This window comes from Sapajus apella, unplaced genomic scaffold (genome assembly GCF_009761245.1).
Source record: "Sapajus apella isolate SASKATOON/1434 unplaced genomic scaffold, GSC_monkey_1.0 scaffold81, whole genome shotgun sequence".
Taxonomy (NCBI): domain Eukaryota; kingdom Metazoa; phylum Chordata; class Mammalia; order Primates; family Cebidae; genus Sapajus; species Sapajus apella.
In genome coordinates this window covers 6,277,386-6,299,292 of record NW_022437021.1, presented here as the reverse complement: position 1 = coordinate 6,299,292, position 21,907 = coordinate 6,277,386, and the positions used below count along the sequence as shown (strand labels likewise).

The 21,907-nt window shown below is 38.7% G+C and overlaps 1 protein-coding gene and 1 pseudogene across 4 annotated transcripts in view; both read left to right on the top strand.

Moving 5' to 3' along the window:
- CDK14 (cyclin dependent kinase 14) overlaps positions 1 to 21,907 on the top strand; it is a 602,339-nt gene that overhangs the window by 59,194 nt on the left and 521,238 nt on the right. The window lies entirely within an intron of this gene.
- On the top strand, positions 16,728 to 18,715 carry LOC116533347 (annotated as a pseudogene).

The window sequence follows — 21,907 nt, the reverse complement described above, 5'->3', positions numbered from 1 at the left end:
CTTGGTAAATCTTCCTCCATCCCTTTATTTGGAGCCTATGTGTGTCCTTGCACGTGAGATGGGTTTCCTGAATACAGCACACCGATGGCTTTTTACTTTTTATCCTAATTGCCAGTCTGTCTTTTGTTTGGGGCATTTACCCCATTTACATTTAAGGTTCATATTGTTATGTGTGAATTTGATCCTGCCATTTTGATGCTAGCTCGTTGTTTGCCCATTAGCTGATGCAATTTATTCATTGTGTCATTGCTCTTTACCATTTGGTATGTTTTTGGAGTGGCTGGTACTGGTTGTTCCTTTCTATTTTTAGTGCTTTTTTCAGGAGCTCTTATAAGGCAGTCCTGGTGGTGATGAAATCTGAGCAATTGCTTGTTTGTAAAGGATATTATTTCTCCTTCGCTTATGAAGCTTAGTTGGGCTGGATATGAAATTCTAGGTTGAAAGTTCTTTTCTTTAAGGATGTTGAATATTGGCCCCACTCTTTTCTAGCTTCTAGGGTTTCTGCTGAGTGATCTGCTGTGAGTCTGATGGACTTCCTTTTGTGGGTAACCCGACCTTTCTCTCTGGCTGTCCTTAGCAGTTTTTCCTTCATTTTAACCCTGGTATATCTGACAATTATGTGCCTTGGGGTTGCTCTTTTTGAGGATTATATTTGTGGTGTTCTCTGTATTTCCTGGACTTGAATATTGGCCTGCCTTGGTAGACTGGGGAAGTTCTCCTGGATAATATCCTGAAGAGGGATTTCAAGCTTGGATTCATTATCTCCATCACATTCAGGGACACCTATCAAATGTAGATTAGGTCTTTTCACGTAATCCCATATTTCTTGGAGGCTTCGTTCATTTCTTTTTACTCTTTTTTCTCTAATCTTGCCTTCTCATTTTATTTCATTGAGTTAATCTTCAATCTCTGATATCCTTTCTTCTGCTTGGTCGATTCGGCTATTGAAACTTGTGTATGCTTCTTGAAATTTTTGTGTTGTGTTTTTCAGCTCCATCAATTCATTTGTATTCTTTTCTAAGCTGTTTATTCTTGTTAGCATTTCATTAAACCTTTTTTCAAGGTTCTTTGTTTCTTTGCATTAGGTTAGAACATGTTATTTTAGCTCAGAGCAATTTGTTATTACCCACTTTCTGAAGCCTTTTTCTGTCAATTCATCAGACTCATTCTCTATCCAGCCTTCTTCCCTTGCTGGTGAGGAGTTGTGATCCCTTGGAGGAGGACAGGAATTCTGGTTTTGGGTATTTTCATCCTTTTTGCACTGGTTTCTTCCCATCTTTGTGGATTTATCTACTTGTGGTCTTTGTAGTTGGTGACTTTCAGATGGGGTCTCTGAGTGGACATCCTTTTTGTTTATGATGAAGTTATTTCTTCCTGTTTTTTAGTTTTCCTTCTAACAGTGGGCCCCTCTGCTGTAGGACTGCTGGAGGTCCACTCCAGACCCTGCTTGCCTGGGGATCACCTGCAGTAGCTGCAAGACAGTAAGTGTTGCTGCCAATTTCTTCTTTTGTTATCTTTGTCCCAGAAGGATACCCACCAGATGTCAGCCTGAGCTCTCCTTTATGAGGTGTCTCTTTGGATATATGGGGGTCAGGGAGTTTCTTGAGGTGACAGTCTGTCCCTTATAGGAGTGCAAGTGCTGAGCTGTGAGCTCCGTTGTTCCATTCAGAGCTGCTGGGCAGGTACATTTAGGTCTGCTGCTTTATTTATAAGTTCCTGATGTGCTGCTGCCTTTTTTCAGAGATGCCCTGCCCAGTGAGGAGGTAGCCTAGTCACAGTCTGCCAACAGAGGTGTTGCTGAGCTGCCATGGGCTCTGCCATGTGAACTTCCTTGTGGTTTTGTTAGAGGTTTAGTTAGAACTGCCTCAGTAATGGCAGTCTCTCTCAGTAATGGCGGTCTCTCTCAGTAATGGCAGTCTCTCTCAGTAATGGCGGATTGTCTCTGTAATGGTGGACTGCCTCGGTAATGGCGGACTGCCTCAGTAGTGGTGGACTGCCTCGGTAATGGCATACACCCTTCCTCCCACAAAGCTGGACTGTCCAGGGTCCAGCTGTGCTTACTGTGAAACTCTCACTCCAGAGTGTTTCAGATTGCTGGTCTTTGTGAGGGTGGGACCCCCCAAGCAAGATCACCTGATTCCCTGTTTCAGCCCCCCTTTTTTCCAGTTGAATGGGCGACTCTGTTTCCCAAGGGCTTCAGGGGCCAGTTGAAATGGCCGCCCAGATTTGCCTGAGTTTTTATGCAGAGACCCACTGCACTAGCTCAGACAGCCATGCTGGAGTCTCTTGGTGCTTTTCCGCCTGGGAATCTCCTAGTCTATGGGCAGTAAAAACTCATTTGGAAATGCGGTGGTCACTCACCCTCTGTGTTTTCGCTGGGACCTGCACTCCAGAGCTGTTCCTATTCGGCCATCTTCGATTGTCTCCCTAGGTCATTTTTGAAATGAGTTACACCCATTTTACAGAGAGGAAACTGAGGCCCAGGGAGATTAAATCATTAAGTTACTAAAAAATGTTGCTGAAGAGAACTTAGTTGATTAGTCTTTGTGAAATCAAGGGGGTTTCTTTGATGAATTACCCTTTGCATTTTAGATTTTAGTTTCAAGATTACGTTAAAACTATGCTTGTATTGCCATTTTTATCTGATTTAGGTGGGAAGTGAGTGGATTGTTTGGTGAGATGTAAACTTAACCCTTCTGGCAGTAATTTGTTGAGTAAAAATTTCCTGCTAGACATGAGGACTCTGTAGTCAATGAAGATTATGGAAGGTTAACTGTTGATTGAGGTACCGTGGACCACCTTGTGAAGTACAGACTGGTTTGAGCTGGAAGGCGTGATGAGAAAAACTCTGGTAAGTGTTTTAACTAGCATGTTTCAGAAAAGGTGTCAGAACATCTTTCAATGGGTGTAAATTGCCTTCATTAAACAAGGCAAATGGTTAATATTGAACAGAAAATGTCAGATAATAAATGCATTCTTTTTCTTTGAATCCTGAATATATACATTTGGATTATTAGCTTGTACATGTGAAACCACTCTAGCTTCATTTTTATTTCATATTATGACAGCTAAAGTCTTTGTGAAGTTTAAAAATACAGAGGAAACAGACATGTTTTTAATATTTACATCTTAGATGAAAGACTTTAGGTGGTTATAGGGAGAAATATTCAATACTTTGGATTCTTTATTATTGGTAAAGTGGGTGCTAAGGAAAGGAATAGACCCTTTTTTTTTTTCTTTCTTTCTCTCTTTTTTTCCTCTTTCCTATGCTTCCAATATCATTGGATTTTCTTCTTTCTGGAAACACCTTGGTTTTTAGTGGTTTAGCTGCCAGCCCCTGGGCTCCACCTTGCCCTGAACCGTTTCATGACACAGGCACTGGATCCAGTGAATGACGTTTTGGTTGCATTTGCCATCTTTGCACTGTACCAGACATAACACTTTTCTGATGCGTGACTCGTGCAGGCAAGGGAAGAAAAAGAGGGAAATCTTAGGCAGGAGACAGATGTTTTATAATGATTGGCCCTGTTCTGCTATTAGAGAACAGAATTATGGCTCCTAAAAAAAGACTTGGCCTTTCTTATGCTCACCACTGCATTTCATGGACTAGTTCTGCAAGTATTTACATTGTTTGATTTACTTTGTCTTCCCTTTTTACCATCAGTTGAGTTGGAAAGATTTGAAGACACATACAGAAAGTATGATTTTAGATTCTTCTCTGGTACCATTTGGACTCAGAAGTAGCAGAATTTATGCCTTATTAGTGTTTTGTTTTTCTTTTGCTTTTTATTGAGAAGGAGCAGGGAAGTAAAAATCTCAAGAGAGGAGAATCAGTTTTCCGGTCACCAAGCTCATTAAATTAATATTTACTTTGAAAATGAATGTATTTGCTACCCCTTCCTGCTGTTTGTTTGGGAAGCATTTAACATACATTTGAGAGCCTCTAACTAGTTTCCACCTCCATTGGGTATTTCACCTGTCAGACTGGTGGTGAGTGTGATGTGTGGATCCAAGTTGTAACATCTATTTCTTTCACTTCAAATTACATTTATCTTGAGGGTAAAGGAAGGGAAAGAAATGAAGCTAAGGCAGTTTTCCCTGTCTAATGCACAATATTGATTGAATGATATTTAACATCCCTAGTGGTTTTAAATCCATTTCAAGTTACATAGTTGACACATATGCAGGGGTTTAAGAAAACTGGACATTTAAATAAAAGATATAGCCTGGAAACTCAAAGATTACTTTTGAAAACAGTTTATATTTTTAATTTAATTTAATTTTAATTTTTGAGACAGAGTCTCTCTCTCCCTCTATCACCTAGACTGGAGTGTAGTGGCGTGCTCTCGGCTTACTGCAACCTCTGCCTCCTGGGTTCAAGTGATTCTCCTGCCTCAGCCTCCTAAGTAGCTGGGACTACAGATGCACGTCACCACACCCAGCTAATTTTTGTATTTTTTTTTTTTAGTAGAGACAGGGCTTCACCATATTGGTCAGGCTGGTTTTAAACTCCTGACCTCGATCCACCCACCTGGGCCTCCCAAAGTGCTGGGATTACAGGAGAGCCACTGTGCCCAGCCTATATTTTTATGTTATTAATTATGATAGTATTACATTTTTATGTTATAAAATAACCCTGGTTATTAATGAAAATATAAGAAACTACAGATGATACAGAAAAATCAGAAGTTTAGAATTTTATATTTTATATTTATAAAAAGAGTTTTCTTTCAGTATTTTAAAAAGTATACCCTTTTCAATTTACAGTTTTGTTTTTTTTTTTTTTGAGTCAGGGCTCACTCTGTCACCCAAGGGTGACTGTAGCCCACTGTAGCCTTGACCTCTTGGGCTCTGGTGATCCTCCCACCTCAGCCTCCTGAGTAGCTAGGATAACAGGTATGAGCCACTGCCGTTAGCTCACTATTTTAAAAAAAATAAATATCTCTGTATAAAGTACAGATTGTAGTTTTCTTAATCTTCATGATTTGATTTACCATGGTTTCATTTACCATGAATATGCTTTCAAGACACCTTTAAAAAATTTGCTAATTAAGAATGAGAATCAATTTTTCTTATTATTTCTACTCCTATACATTTTTATAAATTTATATTGTATGTCATCTGCAAATGATTTTTATAGTTTTTTTTTTCCTCTTGATACCTGTAACTTTTTAGATGAAAGCTGTTATTTTTCTTTAGGCCTCAGATGAGTTTTTTTTCACTATTAAACATTTTAATGAACATAAAATGTTATTTTAATTTCTCTAAGTATTTAATAATCAAAGTCTTCAAGTACATTGTATAGTAATTTCTGTTGGTTTTTTTAAAGCTTGCTGTGTGAGAGAACTGACGATTATGTTTACTTATTTGAAGGCTGTTTTGGGGAATGTAAAATTTGATATTGAAGGAAAAAAAGAAATGGGTGTGATTACTCATACTTGTAATCCCATTATTTTAGGAGGACAAGGTGGGCACACTGCTTCCGGTCAGGAGTTTGCGTCCAGCCTGGCCAACATGGCAAAACCCTGTCTCTACTAAAAATATAAAAATTAGCTGGTGTGGTGGCCTAAGCCAGTATTCCCAGCTACTTGGGATCTGAGGCAGGAGAATCGCTTGTACCTGGGAGGCAGAGGTTGCAGTGAGCTGGGGTTGTGACACTGTACTCCAGTCTGGGTGACAGAGCAAGACTCTTCCTCAAAACAGTAACAACAACAACAACAACAACAGATATATGACTCTTTATTCTCGATCTAGTTGACATCCCCTTGCTGTATATTAAATGTTTCTGTAATATATGTCCTACAAGATGATGTATTAGTGTACAGTATTTTTATCTAGTTGGCAGCTTGAAATATATTTATGAACTTTGATTGGGACATCTACCATTTCAAGGATCAGCAAAGCACAGACAAGGCACAGGAATTATTAACTCAACATATTTTTAACTTATCACATTAATTGTCTAATTATTAATTCAGTTGGCTGGGCTGGGTATTTTTCTTTGGAAGTTCTTTTATTTTTGATATATTGATTGACTGGCACTGGTATGTCAGGGGCAGTAACAATGCTGTTTCTAGCTGAAACTCTGTGCTCTCCAGTCTGTGGTGAGCAATGCTTCTTCACCTGAACAAGCTTCTCCACCTGAACGACCTCGGAATCTGGGTATGAGTGGAGAGCACAGGAGCTGGAATCTCCTCCAGCCTTCTTCCAGCTTGTCCCCTTGTCCCCATTTACAATCTGTATGAGGCCGCCTAGTAGTCTCCTTTTCTTTATCTGTACAACAGGGATAACCATCTCCACCTGGCAAAGTTCTAAAAATTAATAAGATAATGCTTGTAATTCCTTTAAAGGGTCTTGGCACAGAGCAGACACCACTGCTTCATAGAGTTGGGCTGTGCCCCACAAAGCACTGGTACACGCAGAATGGTGCTGCGTGTGACGTTTGGGCCATTCCCTACACTAGTCCTCACATCTGTGGACACAAGTGGAGGGGCACATGGAGCCTCCTGGCTTTGTGGTGGGAATATCAGCAATCTAATTTTAGGAACCTCCGTGAAACTGATTCTGTAAAGTCCAAATTTAGGCTTCCTCTTGTTGTTGTCCCACCTCTGCCCATCACAGTGGCCTTGCCATGACCATGTGTTACTGGATCTGGCAGAAAGGAATGTCCACTGGTATGGTTTGTATGCTGGATGGTTTTTTGTGGATTGGATTTTGCATCCCACAGGACAGTCAGGAGCTCTGCATATGTAAGCATTACTAACCCATGTTTCAGAAGGAAACAGCGTTCACATATGTCACATCTACAGTGTACATCTGGTCACAGGATTTCCAGAAGGTCTATGATGATTACCCTAGATATGGAGGGAGGGAGAATCTTCCTGTACCTCCTCATTTCTGAGCTGGTGCCTCCCTAGAGGTGCTCCTGATTCTACTTGCTTCCCTTTCTTGTTTGCCATCATTTTACTGGAACATATTTACTGTCTGGCAGGGGAAGCCCCTTTGTCTCTATTCCATGTGGCTTGTGTTCATGTGTTGAGTAACTGGGGCACTTTCTCCATCAGGATATTTTCCCCTCATAGACACTTATCAAAGTCTTGGGACCTGTTGTCCGAGCAGATGTTCACATCCTTAAAATACTCTGTTCCCCCCGCAAGACTGATGTAAGATTCCTGAAGGCAGAGACAGCATTTCTACCTCTCTCTAAATCTCATTTATTCAGAACAGTCCTTTGTACATAGTAGGTGCTGAATAAATGTTCATTGCGAGAATAAACAGATACTGCTTTTTGAATCTTTTAGGTGTTTGTTCCCATAATTCAAACTTTTTCTCCTGTCCCTCTTTCCTTCCTTCTGTACTTCCTCCCTCCCTCCCTTCCTCCCTCCCCCACTTCCTTCTTCCTTCGCTCCTTTCCTTCCTTCCTTTCTTTCTTCCGTCCCTCCTCCCGCCCCCACCATCGGAATTCACCAGCTGTTTCTTCATGGGGATGAGATTTATTTTAAATGTTTTTCTTTATGGACCTTATTTAATTTTCCCAGTAATGTTGGCACTATTATTTCTATTTTTACAGATGGGGAGACGGAAGTTTGGAGAAGTTAAGCAGCTAGCACGGGGTCACTGGGCTAGTGAAGCTCCAGAAGTAGTAGAGACCCAGACAGGGCCCTCACAACTCCTTAAGTAGCAGCTGGAGAGACTGCTGGATTGTTGGCCTTTGAAAGGGAACATTGAAAGTTCCTTGCATTTGATGATGATTGGGCTACATTTACTTGAATTGTGTAACTTTTAAGTTGCAAATTAATGCTAAGAGTGTATTAGCATAGCCATAGGCTGTGGGACTAATTGAGAAACAAAGTACAATGAAAGTGCTACAAACAAACAGGTTTTCCTGCTTAGGGTAGGTACTTACTATTTATTAAACTGTGGCATTTGCCTTAAGGAGTTGGAGTCTTATCTAATTAAAAAGTACAGGTCAGATGTTGACGGTTGTCAGAAATTTAGTGCCTGCATCTTTTTGTCCCTATTGTTTGTTTGGAAACTGCAATTTGGAATATTCTGTGTACATTTTAAAAATAAATGTCTGTCTATGTGGTAGCGTTTTTGATTAGTAAATGTGTGCATTATCATCTTGAGCTTATGAGTTTTCTGTACTTTCCTTGAAACCTTTTTTAATAGACAAACTGTCAATCTAGTGCGGTGATCTTTCCCTGAAGTTCCCAGCATGCAGTTGGGTTAAAAAGCTGTGATCCCTGAGCACATGTTTTGGGGTTAATCCTATTTGTATTTTTGGTTTTCTTCTTCATTCCTAAGATCTCTAAAAATTATAAACATTTGAGATTGCACATTAGTGCATTGGATTTTTATCTGGGGTGGTCCTCTAAGTGGGTAGTAGGGGTATGGGAGGGTGAAGCAATACCTATTAACCTTATCGTGATTTGGGAGTTAGATTATCTTTTTTCCAAACATCTTAAGAAAAGACTATCCTGACTGTGTTTTTAGTGAAAGCTCTTCCTGTCATTCTGGGTAGTTTATGCTGTTTATTTACCTTGTGTGAGGAAATTCCTTCTTTACTGTCCTTAGATCAAAGTTTCTACCCAGGGACCCTACTTAAAAAGTAGTGTCTGAGACTGCATGTGTTTTCTTTTCTTTCTTTCTTTTTCTTTTCTTTTCTTTCTTTCTTTTTTTTTTTTTTTTTTAGCACTCGAGTTTTTGCTCCATCTGTACTCTCTAGTTTTCCTTCCTTCTATTTATGACAATTGTGTAATGAATATTCATAGTTTTCATTATTAATGTAATAGCATGCCATTTGTCCACTCACTGGCTTTCTCGTTGTGTGTGTGTGTGTGTGTGTGTGTGTGTGTGTGTGTGTATATATATATATATATATATACTCTTTTTCTTTATTTAAAAATTTTTGTTGTGTTTGTCTTCTGTAATTTTTTTCTTCCTAGAGTTTGTGATCATGTGCTTTTCCTCTAACCCAGAAATATGTGTAGGTCTAAAACTGCACAGTGCAGGATGTCAAATGGCTTAAAAGGATTTCTGCTGTGACTGAAAGAGTGGATCTGTGCCCTTCTGAGGGTGTAGGCTGACCACATGAATACCAATAATTAGACATCTTTTATTTTAAGAGATGGGCAGCTGTTTCTTTAGTTGAATTTGGAGATCTTCAGTTATTTTGCCCCCTTTAAAGGGCTTTTCTCTGTATGTATGCATCTCTTTGGCAGGGTTGATGGCATGGCCATAGTGGGAAACAAAGAAGGAAAAAAAGCACAACTGAAAAGGAAAATCTGAAGTGTTCTGAACATTAGATTTTAAGGTATTAGGGTTTTTTTTTTTTTTAAGTTTTTAAAAACCTATTAAAAAGTAGAATGTGTAGGTATTGTGAATGTCAGTTCATTTTTCAGGAATTTTAAGGTAAAATTTTCACCATCTCACATTTGATCAGAAAGTCTAGCAATTAACGTTACCCTTGAGCATCCTGAGCCATCCCTCAGAGATTTGATTAGGATGGCAGTTGCAGTGCTGATAATGCCTTCCCAGAGTTTTCAAGCGTTTTATTTAAATCCGTGCTTATTATCTCTCACTGTTGTTTTAAAACACAGCTTCTGAACCTGAAAGTCCAGTGAAGATTTCATCTGGAAGGTTGGGTTACTGGGTGTGTGGGATTAGAGGCACAGACTGCTTGCTGTCTTTCTCTTTGTCATCATCAGAGGCCCTGAAACCCCTTCTCATGCCTGCTAAGATTAGGCAAGAGTGTCACCGCATATTTATAATATATATTTTATAGGGCTTCATAGTTTACAAAACAATTTCGTATGATACTGCAGTGAATTCTTGCAACAAAACAGCCCGATGAAGGAGTGGACATATATATTCATTTCTATTTTGTAGAGGTGGAAATTGTACCAAGGGAAGGTAAGTGCTTTTCCCCAGGCCACAATCTTCTGTTTTCACAGTGGAACTTTGTCTGGGACCCAGGTTTCCTGCCCTCTCACCCCCTTATTCTGCTTTGCCTGAAAAGGTCAGTGTTTAAGCACATTGCATTCAGCATCAGATTAGGCAAGGTATGTGACCTAGAAACCCTAGTGATGTGGATTTCAAAAAGGTAGTTATTTCTTCTACTTCATAACATTAATGACAAATAATGAGTCACTTTCTAATTTGTCTAGTCAGACAAATGCATTTTGTTCTCTAGCTTCTGTGTTTCTGCATTCTAGATTTATGGACCTGAATGCTTAATTTTACATAGCAGTAAAAAACATAAATCCTATTTTGTATTCTTTAGGTGCCTCAAGAACCAACAGCTCAAACTGCAGAGGCAGTATTGGCAGTTTGGCTAAGTGGAAAGAGAGAGAAGTGGCTAGAACAATCCCCCTGAGAATAGGAGAAAATGAGATATTTCTGACAGCATTACAAACTGGAGCAGAGGCTTGGTGATAACAGGAAGCTGCTTATGAGAAGGATTTAGCATTAGATATGGATTTGAAACTGTGCCTCACCACTTAGTAGCTTTGTTACCACGAACAGACAGTTGTTTAATCTCCCTGAGCTTCAGCGTCCTCATCTGCGAGTGAAGGCTGTGAGGCAGTCTCATATATTATGGGGTAGTAAGTCAGGATGCTAGAGTGAGCTGCCTGGTGTCATAAACCTGTAGTCAGTCATATGCAGGCTCCCACACTCCTTGGCTAGGTGATACTTAATATCTGCATGCCTCAGCTTCCTCATCTCTAACAGGAGGATACTAATAATACTTAGCTCATAGGGTTCTTAGGATCACAGCAGTTTCAAAATGTGTAAAACGCTTAAAACAGTGAAAGGTTCATGGTAAATTCTCTACTAAAAATTTATTGTGTCTGGGCACAGTGGCTTATGCCTAATCTCAGTGCTTTGGGAGATCGAGGCAGGAGGATTGCTTGAGACAAGCCTGGGCAATGTAACAAGACCTCAGTTCTAAATAATAATAATAAAAAAAAACCTGTCCAGGTATGGTGACACATGCCTGTTGTCTTAGCTACTCCGGAGGCTGAGGCAGGAAGATGGCTTGAGTCCAGGAGCACGAGGGTGAAGCGAGCTGTGATTCACTGCCCTTCAGCCTGGGCAACATAGCGAGACTCTGTCTCTAAAAAAAAGTTATTTTTAAGTGGAATAAGTTAAGGTGGTACCTGCCACATACATTAAGCTTTCAATAGGCTAGTTTCTTCCTCTCCTAGTTAGATGTTTCGAGGTTAAGCCTAATGAAAGCAGTTCAAAAACCACTAAAATACAGTTATTTTAATATTTGCATCAGATTTAATTCATGTAATTATTGGTCTCTTATACCTTAGAGATTCATTTTTTAAATGTATTTTAAATGCAATATTTTTGCACTATTAATCACTTAAAATTCTGTGTTATATCATGTCTAGGAAATTCATTATATGCATTTCTAAGAGAGAAGGCTTTGTGATAAAAGCCAGCTGCCCAGACATTTCCACCCTCTTCACCCATCCCCCAGCATGCTACAGAAGCAGCAGGCTGGCAGAGGTCCAGATTTCCTAAGTGATGGGATTGTTCCCGGGGCCAGGAATGAGAGGAATCTGCCTAGATTGGAGATGGCTTTAGCTACTTTGCTTTGCTTCGTACTCATAGTCTTATTCCCAAGCTAAATCTGACCCTGCACCATTTTCCATTGTTGGTGATGTTTTAACACGGTGTGTGGAGGTCTTGCTATTTAAAAAGTAATTTCTGAATCTACTTTTTAATCCTATGGGAGCTTTTCTGTTTTTCTTTGTACTATGGAAGAGGAACTATGAGTTAATTTTAATTTGTACTTACACCTTTGCAAATCAATATGGCCTTTCTGTGACTTCCACTGGTAGCGCGGTTCTTGGTCTGAGGCAAGTATTGGGATTGTGGTTTTACTTTCCCATTTACTTGGAGGCGGGAAGGTTTAGTTATTTAATGTCTTAGACCAGGAAATTAGTGGCTATTGTCAGTGGAATTTGTTTATCTTTTCCACCCCTACATTCCTAGGCTCTGAGAGAACTGGTCATCACTGGGATTGCACTTCAGTTTTTATCAGTTCCTCCCACAGCTCTATATTTATTAAATACTTGATGTTTCTCTCTTCTTTGGGTATAAATTTAGGAACCCTGAGGCAGACATTTCTGAAAGGGCTCTCTTACTCAGCTGTTGTTAAAATGAAAAGATCAATACTGCCAAGCACCTCTTTTTGTTTGGCTATCTCCAAAATTCTTGTTTTCTGCAGTTATTCTCTAGGATTATCTGTAGATTATCTCTAATTATCTATAGATTACATAATCTAAACTGAAGATTGATGCATGTATAATTGTAATGAGCTTCTTGGCCAGCCCTGTTCCATAGATATATAATGCAAACTTCATGTCATTAAATTTTTTCTTGTAGTTACATTAAAAAAGTAAAAGATCCCAGGCGTTCCAGGTGCCAGTTGAAACAGCTGCCCAGATTTGAAAAAAAAAGTAAAAGAACCCAGGTGTTGTGGCTCAGGCTTGTAATCCTAGCTCTTTCAGAGGCTGAGGTGGGAGGATGGCTTGAGGCCAGGAGTTGATCAGCCTGGGCAATATAGTGAAACCTCGTCTCTACAAAAAAAAAAAAAAAAAAAGCTAGGTTTGGTGTGTGCCTGTCATGTAGACATAGCTACTCCACAGGTTGAGGTGGGACGATTGCTTGAGCCCAGAGTTTGAGGCTGAAGTGAGCTGTGATTGCACTATTGCACTCCAGCCTGGGTAACAGAATGAAACCTAGTCTAAAAAAACAAAAAACCCAAAAAGTAAAAGAAACAAATGACTTTACTTTTATTATACTTTGAAAACCCTATATCTCCATATATAAAAAATATAATTTGGACATAAAAATTATTATTGAGATATTTTACTCTTTTTTTGTTTGTTTAGTAAATCTGCTTGTGTATTTTATTATACATCTCAGTTTGGACGAGCTACATTTCAGGTGCTTATTAGCCATATGTGGCTAGTGGCTACCTTATTGGTCAACTCCATTTTTTTTTTTTTTTTTTTTTTTTGTGACAGGGTCTTCCCTTTTGCCTAGGTTGGGGTGCAGTGGTGCAATTATGGCTCACTGTAGCCTCACCCTCCCAAGCTCAAGTGATATTCCTGCCTCAGCCTTTGAAGTAGTTGTGATTACAGGTGCATGCCACCACACCGGGCTAAGTTTTTAAAATTTTTTGTAGAGACAGTGGTCTTACTGTGTTGCCCAGGCTGGGCTCAAACTCCTGGGCTCAAGCAATCCTCCTGTTTTGGTCTTCCGAAGTGCTGGGATTACAGACATGAGCCACGGTGCCCGGCTAGCGCAGATCTTTACTGTAACTTTTCTTCTTTCTATAAAAGGCATTGCATTGTACTGGCAATTATTTTCCCATCAAAGTGGCCTGGAAAATAGACACGAATCTGACCTCATGTCTTTGCTCATAATTAACACGTTTCTAGAGAGAGTTCCACACTTCTCTAGAGAGTTAGAAAAACTAATTGTGGGATTATGATCTCAGACTGTGACTTTAACTGTAGCACCTAAACAGGCACTAGTGAAGTCATGTAAATAGTAGGCTGAATTCTTGACTAATAGTGACAAAATTGTTTTGTCTTGTGGCAGGAGTAGCAGTCAGGACAAGACTCAGCATTTAGCGAAATCCCTGGATGCATTCTCCCACATAGGAGCCCCACAGCTCAGTTTTATGCTCCTAAAGTCTGTTACAAAGCTATGAATGCTTTTTGTTTGTGATTAGCCTTCATTTTCTTTTTCTTCTCAATTATTATTATTTTTTGAGGCAGAGTCTTGATCTGTCTACTAGTCCAGAGTGCAGTGGCGCAATCATGGCTCACTACAGCTTTGACCTCCCAGGCTCAAGCTATTCTCCCACCGTGGTCTCTTGAGTAGCTGGGACAACAGGTGTGTGCCACCATGCCTGGCAATGTTTATTTTTTGTAGAGATAAGGTTTTGCTGTGTTGCCTAGGCTGGTCTTGAACTCCTGGACTCAAGTGATCTACTTGCCTCAGCCTCCCAAAGTGTTAGGATTACAGGTGTGAGCCACCGTGCCTGGCCAGAAAGATGATTTTTAGTATTCTAGCTTGTTTGCTTTCCTTCCCACCACAAGATACTTCCGTTGTAGCAGCTTGTGTGCTTTCTGTTTCATCTTTCACCCTGATTTTTCCAGGATTCCTGAATCACTTTCAAGTGTTAAAGGTCATTACTGATTCTTAAATGTAGATGGCTATGGCTGAATTTCAGCCATTGAGGGTCCATATGGTCTATTCTGCCACACACTGCCTCTCAAACTTTAATATGGATTTGAATCACCTGGGGATTTTGTTAAAATGAGATTTGGGCCAGGCATAGTGGCTCGTGCCTGTAATCCCAGTGACTGGGGAGGCTGATGCAGGAGGATTAGTAGAGGCCAGGAGTTTGAGACCAGCCTAGGAAACATAGCGAGACACCCCATCTCTAATATGTATAACAACTTAGACAGGCATGGGTTGTGTGCCTGTAGTCCCAGTTACTCAGGAGACTCAAGGTGGGAGAATCATTTGAGTCCAGATGATGCAGGCTGCAATGAGTTATTATCACACCCACCGTTGTACTCCAGCCTTGGTGACAGAGTGAGACCCTGACCCTTAAAAAGAGAGAGAGAGAGAGAGATTTGATGTAGTAGGTCTGAGATGGGGCCTGAAAGTTTGCATTTTTCACAAACTTTCAGGTAATGTTGATGCTTCTGGTCCAGAGACCACACATAGATCTAGTATATGACAGCAAAATGCTGCCGTCTTATACCAGCCTGCAGCAAAGACAATGAAAAAAATGTAGTGAGGTTTTCCACCAAGGTAAAAGAACTCTTCTGTTGTATATGTATCTATGTATATGTATATGAAATAAAATAAAATATATATAACTATATATATAACTTTTGTTATATTATATATTAAAATATATATGTTAAAAATCCAGAGATAATTTATTTTCTGCCTTCCTGCTACTACGATGATTACAAATGCTAGTTATTGTTAATATTTTTAAATGACCTTTCATGGCACAGTTAAAACACTGCCAACCCTATTTATGTCTCCAAGTTAATAAAAGAAAAGAATTTTAGTAGTCCACAAACTCCTCAAGTCTGATGCCACCCCACCATCTAAATTAGCAATTTATAGCTTTCTTTCATGGCATTTATAGTATTTTGCATTGATATAAATACTTGGACAGTTGTTTAATGTCACTTTCTCCACTGTGCTCTAAGCTCTCACTCTGTATTTTTAATCACTTTGTCCCTAGTCTGTCGGTCCCTGGTCAATACTTTAAGGATGGTTTTATTCAGTGGATCTCAGTAGGAGTGGTACTGCCCCCTAATGGAGTGTTTTGGAAATTGGTGGGAACTAACTGGTTGTCCCAAAGAATGGAGTGTGCTGGTGTTTGGTGGGCAGGGGTTAAAGAGTGCTAGATATTCTGTAGTATGTAGAACACCTAACCAAGTGAATGCCTGTTAAGTGCATTTGCAAAATCTTTGAATGTCCCCATTGGAGATTAAATTGTTGAAAAACCTATTTGTAATCACCTGAACCAAAAGCCTAACTCGGGTGGGTGCAGTGGCTCACACTTGTAATCTCAGCACTTTGGGAGGCTGAGGTGGATGGATGTCTTGAGGCCAGGATTTGGAGACCAGCCTGGCCAACGTCGTGAAACCCCGTTTTTACTTAAAATACAAAAATTATCTGGGTGTGGTGGCATGCGCCTGTAATCACATCTACTTCGGAGGCTGAGGCACGAGAATCTCTTGAGCCTGGGAAGTGGAGGTAGCAGTGAGCCAAGATTGTGCTACTGCACTCCAGCCTGGGCAACTGTGCGAGACTCTGTCTAAACACACACACACACACACACACACACACACACACACACACACACAACTCCATATTTAACATTTAAAGACAATTATATTTATGTATGTCCAGTTTTAATATACAGTCATGCATCACTAATGATGGCTGCACATTCTGAAAAATGTGTCACAAGGCAGTTTTGTTGCTGTGCACACATTACAGAGTATATTTACACACACCTAGATGGTATACCCTATTGCACACATAAGCTATATGGTATAGCCTAGTGTTCCTGGGTTGCCTGTATTGTATGTTACTATAGGTAGTTGTAACACAATGGTAAGTATTTGTATATCTAAACATAGGAAAGGTACAGTAAAAATATGATACCGTAGTCTTATGGGACCAGCACTGTATATGCAGTTTGTTGTTGACTGAAATGTTGTTATGCAACACATGACTGTATTCTGAAATTTTCAGAACTGCAGCTGCTGAGTACTTTAAAAGTTGTACTTTGATTTATTAGTAACATTACAAAGTAACGTCTATCATTTTGGCAAATCCCATCAGCAGTAGCAGTGATGTTTGCAGTATTTGAATTATTATATGTATATACTTGCTCTAATACACATTTATAGGAAATATAATAGTTATATATATGTGTGTATGTGTACATAAACATTTAACCCTTATCCCAAATTATCCAGTAAAAGTTGTTGAAAATATTCAGGTGAATGTTTTTTAATTTTTTAAAATCCAAATGTACCCATTAAAAGTGGTTGCAAGCATCTTACTACATTATTAAATCATTTGGTGTTATGTCTGAGTATTTACATCTTGATGTGTGTGTGTGTGTGTGTGTGTGTGTGTGTGTGTGTGTGTGTGTGTGCATGCGTGCGTATATATCTAAATCACACATATGAAAGACAATAAAAAGTAATCTTTTGTTTTCTTTTTATATTACATTTTGGACTTCATATTGTTTTTCTTTCTCTGTGTACATACTATTTCTGTAGATTACAAACGTCTGCTATCAAAAGGTGGTGCTGCTCTGATAGGATTAAGAACCCCTGTTCTCATGGAAGCAGCATGGAATCAAGGCTTTCTGTCTTCTAGTCTTGGTTTATTTCTCTAAGCTGCTCATGTAACTTTTCTGAATTTGTTGGGTGATCTCCATTATCACTGATAAGATAATAAGTCATGATGTGATAAGTCACCGCAAATGTTGCATGAATGACTGGACCTATGGCACATGCCTTAGCTTACATGGTGACTGTTACCCTTGGCTCCTCAGAAAGGTAAACTCTCCACCTGAGACCCACTGTTCTGCTTCACTTGCATTCTCATTTAGGGAGAGCAGACCACGTTGGAGGAAGGGATTTGGCGAATGTTAAGGTAGAAAGTAGTGTGGGGAATTGTGGTAGTGGTGGTGGGGTAGTATTAATGAGTGAATAAAAACAGAGTGTGTTTTAGCTTTCTGGGAAGCAGTTAAGATCCTAGGACTAGGGGACACTATTGTAAGGATTTTTTTTTGACAGCTCCATGTTTATCTGTTTCTGAGTAATTAATAACCAAACCCCTGAAGACTTATAAACTGGAGAGACTTTTGTGTCTTGTTTAACAGTTGGTTTGGAGTGGACCACAAAGCTCAAAGGCAAGAGAGGAGTACACGGTGTACACAGTTGGTACTAAGAAAGGCTCTTGGGGACTGGGCTACCAGGTTTCACAACAGAAAGTCCCTTCAAGCACGTGATTTTAGTCTGCTTAGGTGTGACTAGAATGCTGCTCATTAATTGGAACTAGAAAGATATAGGAAGCTCAAGGGTAAATGGCACTGGAAAAAGGTCACTGAAGGTGAATCCATTTAAGGTGAAGATCAAGAAGCTAGTGCATGGCCACTGTGTTGCAGCAGGACAGTAATGATGACACTGAAGATATTTCATCTTTCATTACAGAAGAGAAGACAACTTAATTGATCAAAAATCATTCTCAGAATAGGAGATTAAAAACAATAGACCAAAATAATCAGATACCCAATAGCATAATTTTTCAATTTACTCTTCTGAGTCCAGGCAGTTATAATCCATTTTCTCTGTGAGTTGCTCAGCAGCAGCTTTACTGCCTATATGGTGACAGTTCTCTTGTTGTCATGTGATTTTGGGGCAGTGAAGACACAGACTAATGATGGGCCTGCATTGTTGGAATCACATTGATGAAAATGGGAAGAACCATTGAGTGTCCAGGAAGAGCCACAGCGAGTCCAGGAAGGCATTCCTTCAAGATAACAAAACTGTCTCAGAGGCTGAATCAAGGATCTTTTGGTTGGGATTTATTGCCTGTTCGGTGCTGTGGGTGGTAATTGCCTTTAATGCTGTCTTCATTTTTGGAGTAAAGTGATTGGCAGTGATTATCAGGGGTGTGATGCTGCAAGATGCCAACCTATATGATTACATCAGGTATAAAGTGGGCAGTAGAAGGAATTTTACCAGCATGGCTGTCTTGTACCCTGGAAAGCAGTTTCTAAGACAAAGCAGTAAAGATGATCTGAATTCCAGACTAGAGAGAGCGTGCTTATATGTTTTATTACATTGGGGAACAGTTGAAGACATTTTTGACTCTGAACCTTTTAGTGCCCAGTCCATTTTGTAATGAGGAGTGTTGGCTCTGTTTTTCCACTTAAAAACTTTACTCATTTAAAAAAAGGAAAATTAGTTTTTATATTAAGTTTTTATTTTCTTTCCAGCAGTTGGGGCTAAAAAATACATTGTCACTAGAAACATTGTGAAAATTTGTTTTACAGGCTGGGCACAGTGGCTCATGCCTGTAATCCCAGCACTTTGGGAAGCCAAGGTGGGCGGACCACCTGAGTTCAGGAGTTTGAGACCAGTCTGGCCAATGTGGTGAAACCCTGTCTCTACTAAAAGTACAAAAATTAGCCGGGCTTGGTGGCACATGCCTGTAGTCCAAGCCACTTGATAGGCTGAGCCAGGAGAATCTCTTGAATCCAGGAGGTGGAGGTTGCAGTGAGCTGAGATTGCGTCACTGCACTACAACCTGGGTGACAAAGTGAGACTCTGTCTCAAAAAAAAAAAAAGTTTTATAGTGTACATAGGTATGTCCACAGTCATATCAATATGTCCCAAATTAATGAAAATGTGTATATTTACATAAGTATGGAGACCTTTGCATTTGAACCATAGAACATGGGAGGATGTTAGTCTATCTCAAAGCTCTGTATGTTTACATATTATTTATGTGGATTATTTTCAGAAGTAAATTTTGTTTCCATGGTAAGAGTGAGCATTTTGACTTATGCATAAGTTAGAAATAATTGTTAATTTTTAATATGCACTTCATGGTGAAATTTCTTAGATATGTAAACAACTAAAAACCAAATTTGGGTCAGTGGTGTTAGTTTCTAAGATTTTGTTTATTTTTATTTGTAACAAGTCATTTACTTAAGGCCCAATTAATATGAATGGAATCATCATAGTTTATGTTTAAGGAATACACAGAGATTGCTAGTGTTCTATTTATTTTACAGAAAGGATAGGAAAATTTTACTATGGAGCTTCCTGGAAGCTCTTCAGTGGTCCTTGAGCTAATAAAATCTATCTTTTATCAATAAAAGACCATTATTTTTATGCCATAATGAGAATAATCATTTAAACACTGGGCATAATAAATACCTAAAAGATATTTTATTTTATAAATCTTTTTTTCTTGGTATGATGGGCATATTGTAAATCATGCATTTGTATTAATGATATTTCTTATAGCAGTAGATGTAACTGTAAACTAAATCAGCCTACAGATTATTGTAGGCATCCGTAGATTCTGTTGCAGGTACTGTAAATGTTGTTGGAATCTTTAGCAGATTATGTTATGAATATATTTGTACTTTGTTAAAATATTTAGAAAATGTTTTGTTTAATTGAATAAGTGTCTTTATTGGACTAGTAGCTGTGCAGGTATAAAACTTTACATTTGTGTGAAACTGCTTTTATAGAGCAAAAAAAAAAATGAAGATCAAAAATTTGTGGTTAATATGCATAGAAAGTTTGATTAGAATTGAGTCTTTTAGAAAATAAATAGATAATCATCAAAATAAAGTTTATCCTAGTGTTTAATTGCAAGTATGTACTAATTATTAGGAAACAGACAAATTAATTTGGTAAGGATTTTTCGGGAATAATTTTTCTGACAGTTTATGTGGAAAAATAATACACTATCGTTTGCATAAGCATAATCATAAAGAGGATCCTATTTATTTATTTTTATTTTTCTAGGGTTTTTTTTGACATTTCATATACACTTTATTCTTTTTTAAAGCATCTATAAAATTATAGTTGTCTTCCTTTTTAGTGGATAATTATGAAGAGGATCCTGGGAGCCTTATTTTTTGTGGTCTTATTTGTAATTTTAGCAGGTTTCCAGAATTAGTTTCATCAGTTTTTTTTTTTTTTTTGTATTAAGTTTTTACTAGGTGCCAAAATTGTTCTACATGCTTTACATCCATTTATAAATTCATTTAATGCCCCAGGCTTGACTAGGGAAGGATCCACTTCCAAGCTCAGTTATGCACATTTATTGGACTCAGGTCCTCATTGGCTGTTGGACAGAGACAGTTCCTTGCTATTCGGGCCTCTCCAAAGCAGCCTTCACAACATGGCAGCTTGCTTTCCCTGGAGACTTTCACCAGTCTTATGGAATATTGTCTATTTTACAAGATTTGTAGTTGATTTGTTTGCATTTTAATGTCATTGGTGGTGAGAGCAGGCAAGGAGGACTGTTTAAGTGCTACACTGATTTTAAAAGTGATTGGCTTCCTAGAGAATATTTTTGAATTATGACAACTAAGTTTGGGGACAAATATTTATATCATGAGTCCCCTTATAAATTCTTTATGTATTTGGTGGTGTCAGTTTGGCTATCAGAATCTTTTCAAGGGCTAAAGTGTGTTTATTCTCGACAGTTTCTATCACAGGATCTTATGCGAGATTAGTTTTTATTAAATGATTGTTGGATGAAATTGATGAATATTATGAATTTCTATTCTTCAATGATTTCATATCTGTAAAGTTTCTCAGAGTCACTCAAGATTGCCATTATAAAATTTAGTTTAGCATATTTTTCATAATGTTACACTTTGTAAGGTGACATTTTAATCTAAAATTTAGATCATTGCTGTTAAATGTTTGTTTCAAAGAGAACACTTTGTTCTTTGAAATAGATAATAATTTGAAAAAAACCCACACTGGCTAGCATCTGTGCAGACATCTTTCCCTTCAATATTATGAGCAATTATAAATCAAGACCAAAGAGAGGTCTTGTAAATTATGAATATTCTGAAGACAATGAAGCACCTTCTTCTGCTTCTAACAAAGATAACACTGGAGTTAATGGAAGTGCCATATGCCTAGGGGAAGGTGTCATCAACACAAACATTTAGTTTGTCAAAGTGACATTTAGACGACTGTAAGCAATATTAGTCTAGTCATGAGCTCTTGTCAAGCTTACATCTGATTTTAAAAGTAGCTATTTTAGGCTTATTTGTATATCATTGTCTAGTGTAGCAAGTGATTGGACCCCATCAAACTTTTAGGGTCAAAAATAGAAAAGAACATAAACTTAATCAGCATTTGGGTATATTTTTACCAAGTGCTTAATACAACCCTGCTTGGTTATTTGAGTTTGCCTTGACTGCTTTGACCCATCCTATTTTATTATGAATTTTTAGAGAAAGTACGTTCCTTTCTCTAAATAGGGTACTACCCTATTCTGTATAGAAAGAGGTGTTAGCAAAAGAGACTTTGTGTAAATAATGAGAATTCATTATGCATAGTAAAGGGAGTCCCCAAACCCTGGGCCACGGACTGGTACCATAGCCTGTTAGAAACTGAGCTGCACAGCAGAAGGTGAGCAGTGGGTGAGCCATCATTACTGCCTGAGCTCTGCCTCCTGTCAGATCAGTGGGGGCATTAGATTCTCATAGGAACATGAATCCTATTGTGAACAGAGCGTGCAAGGGATCTAGGTTACATGCTGTTTATGAGAATCT